The sequence below is a fragment of the Symsagittifera roscoffensis genome, chromosome 1 (genome assembly GCF_963678635.1).
Source record: "Symsagittifera roscoffensis chromosome 1, txSymRosc1.1, whole genome shotgun sequence".
Taxonomy (NCBI): Eukaryota; Metazoa; Xenacoelomorpha; order Acoela; family Convolutidae; genus Symsagittifera; species Symsagittifera roscoffensis.
The window spans coordinates 71,680,523-71,699,710 of record NC_087062.1 but is presented as its reverse complement, the minus strand read 5'-3'; the positions used below and the strand labels follow the sequence as shown (position 1 = coordinate 71,699,710).

At 33.5% G+C, this 19,188-nt stretch overlaps 1 protein-coding gene across 1 annotated transcript in view; it reads left to right on the top strand.

Annotated features, from left to right (window-relative positions):
• The window catches only part of LOC134848436 (E3 ubiquitin-protein ligase MIB2-like), a 445,218-nt gene that overhangs the window by 70,080 nt on the left and 355,950 nt on the right, over nt 1–19,188 (top strand). The window lies entirely within an intron of this gene.

Below are 19,188 nucleotides of genomic sequence, written 5' to 3'. Positions count from 1 at the left end.
AATTCGACCCCAGTTGTATTAATAAGCATACAGCGCCATTAGCCTAACAAACATTAGCTCAGATCAGATCTTTTGCAAAATTTTGCTCATTATGTTAACAAACCCCTTGGTTCCTGAAAAAAAAGTAATTTCTAAAAATTGTTTTTATACAAAAATGATTTAAAAAACGTGGACAAATCATAATTCTGAACTGTTTCATTGAAATAAAAGCTGTATTAATACTATGTAAAATGCGAAAAAAATACAAATGTAAATCATTCAATTTATGCTTCTTGAGCAGCAGCTGGGCTAACTGGTTCTATTTTAAAGAATGCCCCTTGCAAATGTTCTACTTCTAACCTGTGTTTATCTGCTCAGATAAGCGACTGACTCTTCTGTCGACTCAATTAGCCCCAATCAACTCATAATCGCCCTCATCAAATAGAGCAAAAGAGCAGAAAAGAGAATCATAGATGCCTACCGACTGTCGAATGCCACGTTTCCATTTGATGTTTGAAATTCATGCGTTCAAAACTTCTAAGCACGTTTCCAGCGAGGAGCGCTTTGACTATTTTGACCACTAAGGTCTTTAAAGTTGTTTTAAAGCCATAGTTTTTGTCAGTGTATACTTTAATTGATGGGAAAGCGCGCGTTCCCCACCCGCACTGGAGTTACATGAAGAATAATCAATTATATTGGAGTTTTCTTGTCAGTCTTTGTAAAATTTAAAATTAATCGATAATAATTGATTAAAAATTGATTAAAATCTTAGTTTTTGTCCAATCAATAAAATCCATTTTAGTCGATTACGATCAACTAAATGGGTTGTAATATTTTTTGTATATTATTCTGAAAACTCAAACACAGTGCATTATATTCAAAATCAGGCGCGAAACTCTTAGGGTTTCTACCCCTGCCAACCCAAAGAGTTCCCCTTTGTACAAAATTGAGATATTCATTTTTGGCTCACTGACCATAAAATTTTTCTGAAGGAGCCTTGGGTGCCAAAATATACCAATATTGAGGGTGGAGTGCGCGCCGAAAAACGTACGCAACAAAAACGCCTAAGACCTTTAATCCTCGCATCCTCCCTTGTTTTTTTAATCCAGTTTTATAAACCAAAATTTATTCCGACTACATTTTATATGTTTTTAAAAAATAGCTGAAAATAGTATAAATTGCTATAGAATCAACCAGGGGCGGATCTAGGATTTTCTCGAGGAGGGGGGGGGGGGGGGCGGATTTTCTGATTTTCCAGGATCCGACGCCTTTTATGTATAACACTTCTTTCTATGCCATATCTGGTCTGATGACTGTTGCGGCCTTGTCACACTACATGGTTAAACCTGTAGATCCCAAATATTATGAAATTGAAGATGAGAAAATTGTAGCAGAGGAAAAAGAACCTCTTGAAAAAGATACGAAATAATATGAAACTGATCCTGGTAAAAATTGATAGAAAACACTAACAGTTGACTGGATCTGAATAATAAATTGATTTTAATATCTTTAAACACTTACAATTATTCTCATTTCTAGTTGGTGGCTTTACAGAAAAGTACAAATTTTTCCTAAAGCCTTGATTATATTTTTGCAATTAGAAATTGTTTATACTTCCGAGTAATCAAGAAAACTTAGCTTTTGAGACAACATGTTTTCAATATGGGGCTACGTCTGGAACAATTGTCTAATATGACTTTCCGGCTCTTCTACCGTTTTCCCCGCCAGATAAAAACATAAGTGATGTTATCCTTGGTTTTACGAAGCTCTTTATGAATGCATTGTAATTGCGTAATTTTTTTTACATGTCAATTCTAAAGGCAATTGGACCACTTGAACAAAAAGTTATATAACAATCGAGGGTCAGGGGACACTCTTCTCTGTATTGATTGCTATCGATTTGAAACACAGGCTAAAACATCTGACTGATGATGTAGAGGACCGGGTTTGAATCCCCGTGGGAACGATAGTTTGCTCATTTGAAATGTACCTGCCACCTTTTGTAATATATCACCCTGTTTGTGGATGAAAAGATTACTGTGGTACACAGCAATTCAGGGGCGGATCTAGGATTTTCTCGAGGGGGGGGCGGATTTTCAAAAAATTTTCCAAAATTTTGACCTTTTTTTTTTTTTTTTAGGTCGACCAAATTGATGTTCCGAGCTCTCCCAAAGCACTACAAAGACCCTGTTTTGGCCAAATTTTTGAAAAAACAGACCAAAAGGCTTTTTTAGGCATTTTTTTAAAAAAAATTTTGATAAAAAAACCGCGTTTTTTTGGCAAGCACTCCCCCTCAAAATTAGTATTTATTGGCGCCCAAGGCGCCTTTAGAAAAATTTTAGGGTCATTCATTCAGCCAAAAATGGATTTCTTAAAATAGTGCAAAGGGGGACCCTTTGGGTCGGCAGGGTGTCGAATCGCTGTCCTCAACCCCCCCCCCCCCCCCCCCTTAATCCACCCCTACGCTTGAACCCATGCGAGTTTTTTTGCGGTAGTAAAACTAGGCAGATAAATAAGCAATGACATTGTTCATTGTCACTCTAAGACAGCAGTCGAAATAATTACAATTTTAAATGCTTATACATATTTTTTCGTGGGGTAGCAAAAACTAGTTACTTAATACAGTTTAATTTCTATAGTTATAACTAACCTCCTATAAAATTTTGATTAATTTATTTATTGTGTTTGAAAATTTGCCCAGGTAGCTTTCTGCTTAATACGTGAATAGAAACTCGAATGACAATGTCATATATCATCTACTCAGTCCACTTGCCCCAAATGTTATCAAGAAACCGTTACCTTTAAAAATCAATTTGAGTCTTAACACATATCGTCCATCAGTTTACAACTCGATCAAATCGATAGTCTTAATGAGAATTTTCATCCAATTTTCTCTAATCAGTTATTGGAGCCAGCTTTAACCGCTCCATTAAGAAGCTTTCACTCTCGCTTATCCCGAATTAAGAGCACAGAGTTATCGCTTACTGAGCGCGGGATACCCCATAATACACATTTAATTTCACCTTTGATATTCGATTTGGCTAATTTTTTTTCCTAATTTTTGTAATTGAATGAAATTCAATCCTATTAATCTACTAATGGCTAGTCGGAGCTGGTCTAGAAATTGGAGCTTTAAAAAGATTTAAAAAAGAGCTGCAAGTTTTTTTTTAACGTCAAGCTTTCAGATTATACAAAATCAAGCGGGCATGCTTGCTTTTCAGCTTCCACGAAAAGCTGAAAATGCCATCTAGATTCTTGTTACGGATATAATTGTTCTGAAAATTGAAAATTGGGAGGAAGTTTGTATTCTGGTATAGTTTTTTGTTCAAATCAGTAACACAAATATTCATCGGAATGCGTCGAGTGATATATCTTATCAAAGCCTTTTTAGCCTTACTTCGAAAGACATTTTCAGACATTTTCGAAAGACATTTTCACAAAAGGTTGTTTCGTTTTTTCTTTAGATTAGTGTCGTTTTTTTGTGATGGACAAACTAAACAAACGCTTTAAAAATAGAAAGTTAGGTATAATTGACAACGGTTGTCTTCAAAAATTATTAACAAAAAAAAATGAAAACATCTTCAAAACAGCTTTCTATTTTTTTTCTTATTTTACACAAAGAAAAGTTTTGGCAAAAGAAGCGCTACATAAAACTTTCAAAAACAGTTTTCGTATGGTAAAATCATGTTGTCTTGAACTAATTGACCAGTTTTTATATCAGGAACGTTTTTTAATCGCTGAAATTGCTGGAATTTTGACTAAAATTTTTAATTTTAGTCAAAATTCCAGCAATTAAAGCGATTGAAAAACGTTGCTGATATAAAAACTGGTCAATTAATTAGTTCAACACAACTTGATTTTACAAAACGAAAACTGTTTTTGAAAGTTCATTTAGCGCTTCTTTCGCAAAAACTTTTCTTTGTGTAAAATAAAAAAGAAAGATGTTTTCATTTTTTTGGTTTGTTATTGATTTTTGAAGACAACCATTGTCAGTTATGCCTAACTTATTATTTTCAAAGCGTTTGCTTAGGTTGTCCACTAGAAAAAAAAACACTAATTAAAAAAAAACGAAACAACCTTTTTTGCTAGCTTTTTAGTGAAAGTGGTCGGATCTTTAGGAATCGGCTATCCATGTTAACATTTGGCAATTGTTGAACTTTTGATGCCATGTTTGACAGTTGTATAAAAATAATGACTCGTTTTTCTGCTAGCAACAGAAAGTGTTTCTAGCAACCTTTGCAAAACAAAAGCAGAGTAAAACTTAAAAACGCACAGTAAATTTCATTTTTTTATGCTTTTTTAAAAATTTTTGTGGGGTGAAAGGGAAGATGGGGGGGGGGAGGAAGGGCTAACTAGAGTTTCACTATATAATGTTTAAACTGAAAGGTATATCAAATTGTCAAAAAAACGTTCAGTACTCGTTACTGATTTTTTTTACTGTTCTTTACTGTTCTGTATTGCCGTAAAATGTAAAAAGGCCAATAAACACTTCATTAAATAATGAGAAAAGCAAAACATTCACACTTGAAGCCAAAGTTCCTCCACGTCCTCGATGATCGGGACATTGTTTCATCAACTTTTTCTTGAATGCTTAGTCTGAACTTTTGCTTAATCTGAGTTGTAACCGATTTTTCTTTATCTCATCGAATAATTTCGATGGATTGCACCGTCTGTTTGTCACGCTATTTATTTATTTTGGCCGGATGGGTTCGTGCTTTTTCTGATTCTAAAAAAGGTTTTTTTACTTTTACATCTTAGGTCTCAATATGTCCTAATAAAAACAGGTAATAGCAATAAATTGGATATAATTTTTATATGGTCTGAATACGAACAGCCTGAGCTCAGAGTAACGAATAAAGCTATTTGTTACGGAATCTGAATGGGTAGTATTAAATATCTTACTCTCGTATTTAGTATAAACCTTTATTTAAAAAAATCAACAAGGGTTGCACATCGAGCAAAATCCAGCGTTTTTTTTTTCATCAAAAATTTTACAAACTCTCCAAAAAAATTTGCCAGATTATTAATTTTTTCGAATTGAAATTCTTCAAGGTCGTTTGAAAGCTTTCTAAAATTTATTCTAGATTCCTCTGACTACGTCAACTGTCACAAAAGGGAAGAGCATGCTAGTATGTTTTTTTTCTGACTTTTGTATGTTTCTATCTCAAAGAAAGCTCACAGGAGGTCCACCGGGATATTGTTTCAATATACTATCAAGTTATGTTCATCCATGCTAAAAATTTGTTTAGTTTTTAATTAGGGCGATGTGACTTTTTGATAGAATTGTCATTTCATCCGAACTTCAGCAGTAGAAAAACTTAAAAAAGGATAATTTAAAAGGTTCCGGATCTAAACAACCAGTTTGCTGGAAAACTATTATTTCTCAAATTATAACAATCAATTGCTGCACCATGTCTGTAAACCCAAAATTAGAGTAGAGTAACTTAAATAGCGATTTTTTCATTAGATACCAACATTAAATGGTCATCCTTCTTTGGCACCCAGGATGATTTCCCCACCTGGATCACTCATTTTGTGGCCTTCTAACAGACGTAAGACCTCTTTGACACATCCATGTATGAGCGAAGATACTGTCTTGCCAACAGCATTCAGTGCTACACCAAATGCCGATGAACGAGCCGAATACGATAGGGAAATAATTGCCTACCAAAAACAACTAGCTGATATCGAGAGATGCAAAAACCAAATCTGGTGCTACCTAGCAATGGCAAAATTTTTTCCAGCTTCTTGTTGATCAGACATGACTGTCTCGACAGGAAAGGCAAAGGCGACGATAAGTCTCGGAAACTCATCAAGCAGAGGTTCGAAATCGATGAGGCACAGTTGTCAGTATAATGCCCCAGCTGCTACGCCCATAGCTTAGAGAGACGTAAGAGACGTTCCAGTTTTTCATACGAGCACAGATATTGAATATGAGGCTTAGACAGGCCGGAGAGAAGGTGTCTGATACGTTGTTCCAATCAATGTTACTGAATGACCTACCTCCTCAGGGAATGCTTCAATTCTGCTACCTTTTTTGTGGAGCTGAGAACCAGGGAAAAAGACTACGAGGAAGGCCAAGCAGCTCGAAAAATTGAAAGTCAACCAGACAAAACTGTCTGCCCAACGGCATTTAAGTCATCATCAGACAAGAAGCAAAATAGATCTCAGAATACCTCAAAAACATATAATTCCAATGCATGTCGCATAAAAAGAACCCATGGAAATTGAATTTAGAAAAAAACCTTACCAAACTTGTTAACTTATTGAGCTTGCAAGAAGTGAACCTACCTAAGTTTTGTCAATCGAAAACAAAAGAAAAAAGTAGTAATCTAATTTCTTCACATAATTGTTTCTATATAGTTGTTAAACGGGCATGTTTCAAAAATTGTGAAAATCTGGCAACTCATTTGATCAATCCGCATTGTGGAGACAAAGAAGCATTTGGAAAAGATGAAGTTTAATTTCAAGCTGAGGAACTACATGATAAAATTCAGACACACATGATAAAATTCAGGCTAATCTTATACCCACATTAGTGAGCAAGTAACTAATTTTTTAGAAACCGAAACATTCGATTGGAGAAGGCAATCAAAGCTGTATCAAACTTGCAATCAACCACGTCATGCATATACGATCAAAACAATGATGGTTAAAAAAATATTTTAATCGCGAGAAACTCGAGAACAACAAATTTACCTGCCAACAGACGCAATGACAGCCGATATTCGCCTGAAATTTCTTCCATTTTCAAAAGTCGAGCAGTACCTCTCAATTTTAATGGTTTGTTCGACTTTTCAGATTATTACTGAAAGACCCTGAAAAGTTTTGAGTGGAAGTTTTAAACAATGGAAGAACAGTAACAGCAATTTCAAAACTGAAAAATTTTTTGCTAATAAAACAAACTAATCTATCAATTCACGCTGTATGGCGATTCTTAAATTGAACAATTTTTTTGCTATTGACGTAGAAAAAATCAGTTAACCTGAACCATGACTTAGAGCAAAGCAACCAAACATTGCAGTGAAATGCAGTGAATTAACTTTAAGAGAGCATGATATTAGTCGCAAACAGGTGCATTTATGAAAAATGGAATTTGGAATGACCAATATCACTGCACTTCTACGTCGACAAAGAAGAACAAGACTGCTCGTATCAGGGCGAAGCCCTGAATGTTCCGACTGCCCTTTAAGGTTTAAGGAGCAGTAATACATAAAAAAATTCAATGAAATAAAACAAAATGAAAAAAAAAATTTTTCTAAAATTTAAAAATTTTTTATGAAAATCATCCCCCCACACGCCATATAAAGTACAAAAGGATAGATTTCGCTCCTTGTAACAAACCAATTATGGCAAACAAGCTTCTTTTAACCAATTTGGAACGATATCTAAGACGGATTAACTCTCCGCTTACGCGTTAATAGCGCGAAATATATCGCGCGTTAATTGTCCCAAATTGACCAAAATGGCAACCTTTAAACCCCCGTAACTTTACGAAAAATGATCACAGGTGAAATATCTTTTCAAATTTGAGCTCAAGACAACAATACCTTTCGAATGATATAAAAAAATTCCGTCAAAAATGGCTAGTTAAAAAGTCGAAATTTGTCTGAAGAAAAAAAAAACCCACCCCGAGCACAAATATTCCGTTACTTTCGTATCGAAAGTCGGAACAACAATTCATTTAATTGGGGGAGGACCGAAAATGTCCTCGATTCTTAATACATTTCATCGCTGCAAAAATCTCGCAACAATCTCAAAACTAGTTTTTTTTTCTGTGACAATTTTGCCCTTGTTGTTCCTTGACGAGAAAAATGTAGTCTCATCGGCAAACTGAGAGCGGCTCCGTAGAAACGCACAAATTTTTTGACCACTATAAGCATGCTTTGCAATCACATTTATTTAGTTTTAAGCTACTTTGCTCGAAAATCTAACTAACTTAAGTTCATGCCTTTTTTATGTGCATAAACATCTACCAAACTGTTTAAAAATGCAACTTGTTACTGTTGCATAGATCACGCTTCTGAAAAAATTAGTTGTAGGTCAACGCTAATTTAAACAGTGCACCTAACTATATCCAAAAAACTGGAAAATTATGAATCAGTGCACTACAGTCATCAGAACTTTAGGATGTAAATTTCATGCTTTAAAGTTCGTTTTACGATAAGTCATAGTTTCAAATGCATCAATTCATTCCTAATTGTACTGTCTGCTGACCAGATTGCTAAGAAAACAAGGGATGAAAATGATGCTTAATAAGTAAGAAAAGTGTCTATTAGGAAGTTTGAGTACGAAACTGTAATGCTCATTCAAACACCGCGAATAACAAACGATATAAATAACAAAAGCTAATGTCATCTGTTGGAGAGTACGAAGAAACAGCAAGACGTGAAAAGCACAAGCAATGCGAGAAGTGCAGAAACTTCCTCTCTTATCGAGAGCACCCGATAGAGGGTAAAACATTAGAGAACGAATGTCCCTCCATTTGCTGCTGGTATATCAGGTGCGTATGTGGAGGTAACGAGACGGAATTGGTCGTATTTTTTTGAAACATTCTCACTTATTTCTTTCTCCTATGATTTAAAATTTTATTGTAAAAGCTAAAAAATAGAAGAAAATTAAGCGGAATACCCAGAAGTTGTAAAAATTCAAATTATAAATTTAAAAAAAAAACTCATTTTCCAACGTTTATTTGAAGTTTCTTTTAAAAAATACTTAATCCACGCAAGAGAAATTGAGCTAAAAAAGCATCTCTCAAAGAAAGAAACAAAATTTTCAAATAATTACTGAAAACCAACTTAAGCGCTTTCGATGTGGGGGATCACTATCTGAGTGGTTTCAAGTGTTTTCTATTTCACTTGGGTCAGTTGAAAATATGCTCAAAACATGTTGTTTTCACAAAAAAAAACGAAAAGATTTTATGATCATCGAATGACTTCATAGAAAAATTTGTATTGTCTTGAACATTATTTTCAGCAATTTCTTTTCTCCAGAAAATAGATTGGTGCTTTTGAAGTTAGATTGAAAATAAACTGAAAAAATTTTGATGATCGAATGACTTCATAAAAAAATTTGTTGTCTTGAACATTTTTTTCAGCAGTTTCTTTTCTCCAGAAAATAGATTGGTGCTCTTGGGGTTTTTTTTCAGACAAATTTCGACTTTTTAACTAACAATTTTTGACGGGACATTTTTATATCATTCAGAAGGTATTGTTGTCATGAGCTCAATTTTGAAAAGATATTTCACCTGTAATTATTTTTTGTAAAGTTATTGGGGTTTAAAGATAGAGATTTGGGCCAGTTGGAATGCGACATGCGACATATTTCGCACTATTAACGCGTAAGCGAAATTTAATCAGTTTTATATATTGTTCCAAATTGGTCAAAAGAAGCTTATTTGTCATAATTTTTTTCTTACTACGGAAGAAAACTTTCCCTTTGTACTTTAAATGGCGTGTGGGGGGATGATTTTTACAAAAAACCTCAAATTTTCATTTTTTTTCATTTTGTACTATTAAATTTAGTTTTTTTAAAAATTTTTGCTCCATATGCCTTATAAGGCAGTCGGAACATTCAGGGCTTCGCCCTGATACGAGCAGTCTTGTTAGAAACTTTGAAGCTATTCTAGACCAGTTAAGAGGCGGCAGTATGTACATTCAACGCTTTGCACTAAAATACGAGCAGTCTTGTTTGGTTTTCATGTCCATCTACGATTTTAAGTGATTGGCTTTTTAGATGTAACATAAACTCAATGACCTGTTTTCGTTCCGACTTTTCTAACGAAAGTAACGGAATATTTGTGCTCGGTTGATTTCTGTTGATTTGTGCTCGGTTGATTTATGCTCGGTCATACAAAAGGTATTGTTGCTTTGAACTTAAATTTGAAAAGATATTTTACCTGTGAGTTTTTTCATAAAATTTATAGGTTGAAATTTTGGCCAATTTGGGACAATTAACGCGCGATATATTTCGAGCTATTAACGCACAAACGAAATTTAATCCGTCTTAGAAATAGTTCCAAATTTGTCAAAAAAAGCTTATTTGCCATTATTGATTTGTTACTAGGGAAGCTACTCTTTGTTACTCTGTACTTTATATGGCGTGTGGGGGATGATTTTAAAAAAAAAATCTCAAACTTTATTTTAAAAAAATTCATTTTATTTCATCACTTCAATTTTTTTATGTTATTACTGCTCCATACACCTTAAAAGACAAAATGCAGTAGGAACATTCAGGGCTTCGCCCTTATACGAGCTGTCTTGTTTAAATTTGAGCTAAAGACAACGATACTTTTGGGACGATAAAAAAACAATTCCGTCGAAAATGGCTTGTTAACAATTCGAAGTTTGTATGGAGGAGAAAAAACACCCCAAGCACAAATATTCGGTCATTTTCTGCAATAGTTGGAACAGTTATTTCCAGAACAGTTCTTGTAATTTTTGTCTATTAGAGAATTGCAGATCACCATTGGACACAAATAGTCTGTTGTAACACGTCTAATGTTTTTTGACGCAAATCAAAAGGGGTCAGATGTACTTTTAAAAAGAAACCTGGCAAATCAATACGGAATCAATACGGAGTCAAAATGGTAAGTCAATATGAAAAAAAAGGTATCAATATTCCGTTTTTTTTGTTACAAAAGTCATAACAACAAGTCTGCTCGTCTCAGGGCGATTTCTTGAATGTTGCAACTGCCTTTTAAAGTCTACAGAGTAGTAAAAACATGAAAAAATTGAATATACTAAAATCAAAAGATTTTTATTTTAATTTGAGAATTTTCGTGAAGAGTGATAGAATTTGCACCTAGTATTAAATCAATTATGGTAAATAGCCTGCTTCAACCTATTTGGATCGATTTCAAAAATGGATTAAAAATCCGCTTACGCTTTAACAGCGCGACATATATCGCGCGTTATTTTGCCAAATTGGGCAAAATGGCAATCTTCAGCACCCAAAATTTTATGAAAAATGATAACAAGTGAACCATTTTTTCAAATTTTAGGCTAAAGATAAGAATACCTTTTGATTGATACAAAAAATCCATCAAAAATTGCTAGTTGAAAAGTTGAAACTTGTCAGAAGAAAAAAAACCACCCCGAGCACAAATATTCCGTTACGTTCGTTACGAACGTCGAAATAACAAAAGTGCTTGTATCAAGGCAAAGCTTTGAATATTCTAAGCGGTTTTATAGGTAATTGAATGATTTTTACTTAGAAAAATTCAATAAGATTTTCAAAATTAAAAAAATGACTCAACTTCTACACACATTTCATGAAAAAGTGATAAGATTTCATCTAGCAACGCGTCAATTGGATAAATTGGTTTATTCCTCCTTCCATCTAAAAAAACTGATGACTGGAGCCAAAACAAAACAGAAATTTTTTATGAGTGATTCTCTTTTTGTAAACATTCATAGATTTCAAAGACGTGAGTTTTGTTTTTCTGTGCCACATTTCGCGTGTGAGGGAAAAATTTTCAAAATGATTAGCTTTTTTGCTTTTAAACTTTTATCAAATCTTTTTTTGTCATATAAAAACGCGATACAAATTATCTGGGAGAAAAAATCAGAATATAAATTCGTCATTACGAGGCCAAACTGTGCACTGGAAAGGAGCACAATTTTGTGTCTGTATGTTTCTGGGTTCCAAAGACAAGTCTTTAAACATGTGAAAATTTTGTCGGAACGATGAAAGAAAATTAAAGAACAAAAGAAGCACAAACGGAGCGTCCTTTTTGCGGAATCCGCTTACAAGGAACAAAATGCACAGATTGGCCTCGTAATAGTATCAAATGCCAAGGAATGGAAAGATATTGTCAATGAATTCGTGATCCAAAATTCTTCATATAAATTTGGATCATAAAAAGAGATCTATACAACCAGCCTCCATAGCGTTTCAATGCAAACTTTTAGTTCAAAAAATTGAATTATAACAGCATTTTATTGGTTGGAATAGCAACACTCGATTTTTGAAACTTGTCTGAAGAAAAAAAAACGACCCCGAGCACAAATATTCTGTCACGTTCGTTATGAACGTCGAAATAACAAAAGTGCTTGTATCAAGGCAAAGCTTTGAATATTCTAAGCGGTTTTATAGGTAATTGAATGATTTTTACTTAGAAAAATTCAATAAGATTTTCAAAATTAAAAAAATGACTCAACTTCTACACACATTTCATGAAAAAGTGATAAGATTTCATCTAGCAACGCGTCAATTGGATAAATTGGTTTATTCCTCCTTCCATCTAAAAAAACTGATGACTGGAGCCAAAACAAAACAGAAATTTTTTATGAGTGATTCTCTTTTTGTAAACATTCATAGATTTCAAAGACGTGAGTTTTGTTTTTCTGCGCCACATTTCGCGTGTGAGGGAAAAATTTTCAAAATGATTAGCTTTGTGTGCTTTGAAATTTTTATCAAATCTTTTTTTTGTCATATAAAAACGCGATACAAATTATCTGGGAGAAAAAATCAGAATATAAATTCGTTATTACGAGGCCAAACTGTGCACTGGATAGGAGCACAATTTTGTGTCTGTATGTTCCTGGATTCCAGAGACAAGTCTTTAAACATGTGAAAATTTTGTCGGAGCGATCAAAAAAAATTATAGAACAAAAGAAGCACAAAGGGAGCGTCCTTTTTGCGGAATCCGCTCACAATGAACAAAATGCACAGATTGGCCTCGTAGTAGTATCAAATGCCAAGGAATGGAAAGATATTGTCAATGAATTCGTGATCCAAAATTTTAGAAAAATTTCTGCGCACGCAACTGCTTCATTTCAATAAAAACAATCGTAACGCAATCTTTTATTGGGTTTTCCAAAGCATGACGTTCGTGCACTAGCTGAGTCTGCCAAAAAAAATTGATTGTAAATAAATAAATTGAAAAGTTTAAATGGAACTATTAGATCAAAAATCTATCTGTTGAGGCGCATTATAAAATGAAGTAACATAAATTTCAGCATTTCAATCAGGAGCGGATCTAGAATTCTCTCGAAAAGGGGCGTTGGGAACGGGTTTTTAAAAAATTTTTAAAAGTTTTAGACGACCTTTTTTAGGTCGCACAAATTTATTTTCGATTGCTCCCAGTACATTATAAGGATCCTATTTTGTCCAAAAACTTTGCACCGCAGGCAAATTTAAAAAAAAACAGATAAAAAAATGCCGTTTTTGGGTACTTTTGGAAAATTTTGACCAAAAACTTCGAAATGAGTACTCCCCTTCGAAATGAGTATTTATTGGCCTCAAGGCGCCCTTAGAAAATTTTAGGGTTGTTCAGCCGAAAATGGATGTCATAAAGTAATACCAAAAGGGAACCTTTTGGTTAGTGAGGGGTCAAATCCTTGATAAAGGAGGCGTCCAGACCCCCTTCACCCCCGCCAACCTCCTAAACTCACACCTGATTTTAATCAAATTGGGGATTAGGTTGGATTTTATCATTTTTAAAATTGATTTTCAGGCGCTAAGTTATCAAAGGTACAATTCTAATCGAATCGAATGGAGGGATCAATATAATAATGGAATCAATAAACACTTATACTCAGAGATCAATTTAAATGCCATGGCAATTCATTAGCCTCTTGTTTGACAATAAAAAATAAAACAAGGATAATTCAAGAAAACTTACAAAAATTAAATTTAATTCTTGCACTTGCACTGGTTCTACTTCAGGTGCCCCCCTCACAGTTTTCCCGGGTTTGCATTCACTCGTATCCTTTTGGGCGTTCTCTCTTTAATACTCGTGTACTACTTCTGCGAGACGGAATTAGACCCCGACTACAAGTATGTGAAGGAAGGCAAGGTCACTATCCTGGGCATGTTTCTAGTATACGCTTCAGCACGCTTTATGTCATTCCTTCTGCATACTGCTCACCTACCCGACATCCTCGGTTAGCCTCCTAATTTAACGAAAAGTCTTGTTTTGGCTCTGTCGAAAATGGATCTAAAAAAAACCAAAGGAAAGAAACTTTTTGGTAACCAGAGATTGAATTTTTGAGCGGGAGTCAAATGACTATGCTATTAGCTGGCTTCTCTCTCCGATTTCCTCTAGTTGGAATTATGATTTTTTAAATGCAGCAGTCAATTTTTTTTATTAAATCCGGGCATTTAAGATTTTATTGACATATAATTTCAGCTTCACTATCAAAAAATGCAGATACTTTCACTTGTCAGCAGATAAAATGAATTGACAATAAACCCGTCAAACAAGACCCGTTTCAAAGAAAGTGACGGAATACAAATGCTGATTTTTTATAAAACCATTTTCAAAAAATCAATTGTGTGAATCAGCTAGAAAAAGTATCAACGCCCTGAGCACGAATTTCAAATGAAAAATCATCTGTGATTATTTTCTTTGATGTTTTGGAGGGTTTCAAGTTAGCACTATTTAGGGCAATTTGGGATCTTTAAAGCACTTGAAAGTTCTAGGTTTTCATAAACGCATAGCAAATAAAACCAGCTCAAAAAGTTAACAAAGTTGATGCAGGCTAAATGATCCAAATAACGTGTTAAAATGTTAAAATTATATCGCTTCGTAATTTGTTAAAAAACGGCGGGAAGGATTTCAAAAACAAATCATCGTTGCTTTTTCTGAAAACATCAAAATTTCAACACTGAGTTTAAAACACACGAGCATTCTGGATACAAGCCGTTTTGTTGTTCCGACTTTAGAAGAAAGTGCAGAAAAACCGGAGGTAATTTTTTCATACAGTAAAATTCCGGTTATCGTATTGTAATAGTAATTGAATTTACCAAGCTTTCAACAAACAAAAATATACTCCATTGAAAAAATAGACTCTCTGAATACAAACTTTAAAAAATTGCCGCAAGTTCATGGTGTGATTTTGTTAAAATTTGTAGTAAAGTGTTACGACAAGTAGGTGTATTGAGAGATATTGGTAGTTTGAAAGTTACCAATTTTGCACATAGTCTGGGCTAAACCATATATTCAAATTATTTTTTTTCTAAAAAAGTTTATGATTACAAGCTAATAATTTATGAGGCGGTGAGGAAAAATACTTATTCCGAAAAGATTTTTATGGTAATGCATTTGCAATTGGGTTGCTGAAAATTGAAAAGCAATTTTTGAAAGTTCTAACTTTTGGAAAAAACTTGTGACTCTGTTTTGAGCAGATTTCAGTTCAGATAATGTGAATATAGTTTCAATGATGCATCAAAAAATCAGGTAAATGATCACGACAAATTATTTTGAATTAAATCTTTTTTTTTCTACCGGTTTTTTCTCTGTTTTCTAAGAAACAATTCAATAGAAAAAATTTCCGACAAAATTTGTGCTACAAATTTTTTGCATTTCTGTACAAATAAGTATTCAATGATAAGTTACAAGATATGTTGGTAGATTGAGTGAAATTGATCACAAGACTTCAGATTATAATAAAAAGAGTAAGAGTGTTGCTATAGTTTCGAGTTTTTCACTCGATTCATTCTCTGTATTAAATCATTTGAATTTTGAGTTAAATAATTTTAAATGAAATGAATTTTCCTGCGAGCTTCGAAGAGGTCCAAAATTGCATCGTTTGACTACCCAACTTGAGCAAAAATGACTGTTTTAAAAATTTGTCCGAATAATAACTGCATTGGTAGCTAAATGCTATCAAAATGTTTGTCAAACTTTACACATATTAGATTTCAATCACCATACAAGCATAAAGATTAAGTACTAAAAAAGTTTGAAAAAATAAAAGTTTGATCGTATAGTTTCAGCTTCCTTATCGCGAAATGCCGATACTTTCACTTGTCATGAGCTAAAATTAATTGACAATAAACCCGTCGAGCATGAACCGTTTCAAAGAAAGTGACGGAATAAAAATGCTGATTTTTATATGCAAACCAATTTCAAAAAATCAATTGTGTCAAGCATCTAAAAAGTATCAATGTTTTGAGCACAAATGTAAAATGAAAAATTATCAGTGATTATTAACTTTGCTGTTATCAAGGATTTCAAGTTAGCACTGTTCAGGCCAAATTGGGATCTTTAAAGCACTTGAAAGTTCCAGGATTTCATAAACTCAGCTCAAAAAGTTAGGAAAGTTGATGCAGGCTAAATGATCCAATTAAGTTTCAATTTATACCCCTTCGTATTTTGTTAAGAAACGGCGGTAAGGTTTCCAATAAAAAACAATCGTTGCTTTTTCTGGAAACATCTGAATTTCAACCCTGATTTGAAAACACACAAGCAGTCTTGATACGAATAATCTTTTTCTTCCGACTTTCGAAGAAAATGCAGAAAAACCGTAGGTAGATTTTCAATAGAGTAAAAGTCCGGTTATCGGAATAGTACTTGAATTTACCAAAATTTCAATAAACAAAAGTATACTCCACTGAAGAAGTCGGTTCTCTGAATTCAAATTTTCAATATACATAATTAAAAAAATTATTTAAATAAATCGAATGTAATTAATCTTTTTTTATATAGTATAAATCTAATTAAAAATTAGTTTGAACCGTCTAAAAGTTTCATGAACTATTGTTTGTAATTCTAGGGCAAAATGAAAAATTATTTTTAAAAAACGATTTTAAAACAACGTTGTAAAAAAGTAGAGTAGAATTAGTTATTTATAAATTTATCTGCAATATTAAATTCAGGTACTAAGAGAGGGAAAGTTTTTGTAGGATTGCCAACCCAGGACAATTATGCTCTGCTTGGTCCAAAGTTACTTATTTTCGATGCTACGAGGCCAAATTATGCACTGGAGAGGCGCACAGTTTGATGTGTAGGTCACTGGAATCCAGGTACAAGTCTTTGATTACATGTTCCAAAATGTAAGCTCAAGTATCTGTAACGTAATTTTTGTCGGCAAATTAGCTTTGCCGCGGTTTCCACAACAAACAAAATTGCACAAGAAATTTATGCGACTTCTGCTGACATTTTGCTGATTGCCCCTACAATTTGTAGGTTCCGCGTACAAGTTGGGGATTCCGCCTACATTTTGAGGATTCCAATTACAGTGACAGACTCAGTGACAGTGTATTGTGAATATGCATCTATACTATTGTTTTTATAGAGGTCCCAGAAATTGTTCCGGATTCCGCATACTTTAGCGGTACAGTTTTTTATCTAATTGTTTGTGGAATCTAAAACAGCAATAAGATCAAAGAAAATTATCACTGTTGCGGATTCCACGTCAAATCTGTTTTCAGTCTGTTGCGGAAAGCGCTCAAATTTCACAAAAACTTTGGTTTGTACTCGTAATGAAGTTTTAACAAAGAGCTAGTGAGCAGTGCATGCAAAAAGATGTTTCAATTTTTGAACTAAGGTGTACTTAGCAAGTTTTGTAGAAACATTTGTCTTATTTTGAAGTTTCTGATTAACTTCATGATACGTAAATCATTGGTTGAAAGATGCGTGGTTCATAACATCTATCCTTCAATTTAATTTTGCTACTAGCAATTTGATATACATTAGTAGCTCGATGCAACTCTAAAGTGTGCAAAAGATCTTTTAATATACTGAAATATAACAACAACTATGCAACAACTCCCAGCAGTGCACTAGACTAATAGTGTACCGAAATATTTTAATATGCAAAAGATAAAATTTCTAAGACCTTTGATGCATACATTGGCTGGTATTGCTTTGCTACGGCCTAGTGATAACTCAAGAAACAGTTTTCAGCTATGTTTGTTTTTCTTTCGCACATGTAAACTCACTTTGACCTTTACGCTAAGGACCAATTGCATTTGCAAATTCAAGTTCTTACTCTTTGCAATGCTTACTTGTAATGTGGTTTTTGGAGAAATTTTACACTAGTGTACAAAACAAAATTATACTGGAGAAAAAGTAACAAAACCAAACCTTTTTCAAAATTCAAAAAAAAATTTGTTATTAAACCCTGTGATCATAAATTCGTTTCATTCCTTGTTAGAAAACAAAACGTTAGAAACATATTTTTGCCTGACTCGTGAATTGAAACAGAAAAAAATTGAAATCTGACAGACAGTAAACCGCTTCCATCAAATGACACAAAGTTCGTAGAATTCGATCCGTAAAAAACTAGTAAGAACCAAAAATCTTTGTTTCGTTCTTTGAGAAGTGCAAATTCACGTTACGTTTTCTCGCTCGGCTCAGAAAATTTTGCAAAAACTGCGAAAAAATTTTCGATAAAAGTTTTGAAAAATGAGCTTTTTTTAAATTTTTTTAACCTAGAGGTTTGTGACTTTTTTTGATTGAAAAAAAATCTAGGTATATCACTATCTCCGGGCAAAACCAAAATAGAAGTAACCAATTTTATATGATATTTCAAAAAGTTTCCCGAATTTTTTGTTTTTAATTTCTCTAGTTGCGTTACTTTTTTTCTCCAGTATAAAAGCAAATTCAGGTTTTTACTCTCTAAAAAACCTAACTTCAAAGACTATTTTAGACAATGGTATTTTTTAATTTTAGCAGAATTTTTAAGTCGACCGGCAGCAAATAATCTAAAATACTTTCAGTGAAAGTATCAATTTTTAATTCTAAGCTTTTACCAGTTTTTTCCGGGTCTGAAAATGCCAATTGTTATCATCTGCAAATAGTTTTTCAAGACGCATAAAATTTTCATCAGGCTGAGATGGTAAAAACTGGCAATTTCAGATCCAAAAAAAAGGGTATGCCAAATTTTGATAATTTCATAGAGGGCAGCTCTCATCATTTGCTCTTGATCTATTTAAAAATTTTGCTTAAATTCCATGTCAAAATTGTCCCAGTTCTTTGTTGAAAACAGGCATTTTAGAGAAAAAACATGAAATTATGCTTGTTTTTGCCCACTTGTCTCCTAAGAATTCCTGCAAAAAATTTGCAACGACCAAAAACAAATGATCTAAGGTAACCTGGTTTTTGATATCAAGGTCGATATCAAACTGTTTCGCTACCAATTTTCTATGTCAGAAAATTAAACGTTTTTTTTCACATCCTAAAAGTTTTTGTACCGTCTGTAGTAAGAAGCACGTTGACTTAACAAATCCATTTCAAATGTAATGAGAAAAAAACTGCAATGAATCGCGTTTAATAAGTTTTATATATTTTTTTGAAACTCAGGCTCAGCAAAACTTCTCACAGTGGCAAAAATCAATTGTATATAGTAAAAACCGATATTTTGAGACCAGGCTTTAACTGGTAAAGTCCTTGAAATAAGAAAAAACTGATATGTTCAAAAAGGGTAAATAGAATAATTTGCTGTCGGTCATGTGCTAACTTCAGTAAGCCTTAAAAAG